Source organism: Sceloporus undulatus, chromosome 2, assembly GCF_019175285.1.
Source record: "Sceloporus undulatus isolate JIND9_A2432 ecotype Alabama chromosome 2, SceUnd_v1.1, whole genome shotgun sequence".
NCBI classification, from domain to species: Eukaryota; Metazoa; Chordata; class Lepidosauria; order Squamata; family Phrynosomatidae; genus Sceloporus; species Sceloporus undulatus.
The window spans coordinates 186771864-186772873 of record NC_056523.1 but is presented as its reverse complement, the minus strand read 5'-3'; positions in this window follow the sequence as shown (position 1 = coordinate 186772873).

Sequence of the window (1010 nt, the reverse complement as noted above, 5' to 3'; positions counted from 1 at the left end):
CCAGTTATAATGTACTTGTACCAGACATCATTCTTTGAGAACTCAACATAAATTCCAATGACGTTGTCAAAAAACTCTTCTGGCGTTCGAATACTAGCCAATTTCTTCATTATTTTTTTCATATAATCAAAAATGCTAATAAAACCTATGTATCCTCAGATCTCGAAATGTAAGGAAATCCTGTCTGGTCCCAAATTATATATTCTTTAAGACCAAGACTTCTAGCTGTAAGCCAGGATAAGAGTTAAGTAGTGTAGTCCCGTATATTGTTAACAGCTTTTTAAAATTAAAACAATACAATCATAAAACCATAACAAACAACAGGGGGAGTTACCCTTACAAACCTAAACACTACATCCATCCTTAACAATTGTTGTTCCATTGTTAACTATTTCAAATGATGATGATGACCTTCCTTTAATTTATTCTTACAATTCACTCAACTTAGTATTGTTCCCTTATTCCTTTCCTCTCACATTCTCTCCACTTCCTCTTTCTTCCTATCTTACTCACTTCGTCATTCTCTCTTCGACATTTTATATTTCATTATTATCTTTCATTTCCCTGACTCTGCTCCAGCGTGTTTCGTCCATATTGCCGAGAGAAAAGAGAGAAATGGGTCTGTCTACTTTGTCATTTCCGGTTGTCTTTACCTTCTTTGGTCTTAGAGGACAATTTGCACTTTTCCATGACTCCGGTAAATCGTTTGTTCGATTACTATTCAACATTTTTTGCGTAGGTATCTTTAAGTTCTCTCTACATTTTTTATAATAATTGTTTGAATCCCTCTGGTCTGGAGCTTTGTAATTTCTTAATTTTTTTGTATCACTTCTGCAATTTCTTCAACTGAAAAGTCTGCATTCAGAATGTTGTATTGTTTAACATTAATTTCTGTTTATTTCTTGTTTATCAAGAAATCTGTTATCTCTTGTGGTGAAATAACCTCTCTCTTATACAAATTGAGGTAGAGTTGGACGGTCTTATAATTTCTCTTGTGTTTGGATCATTGG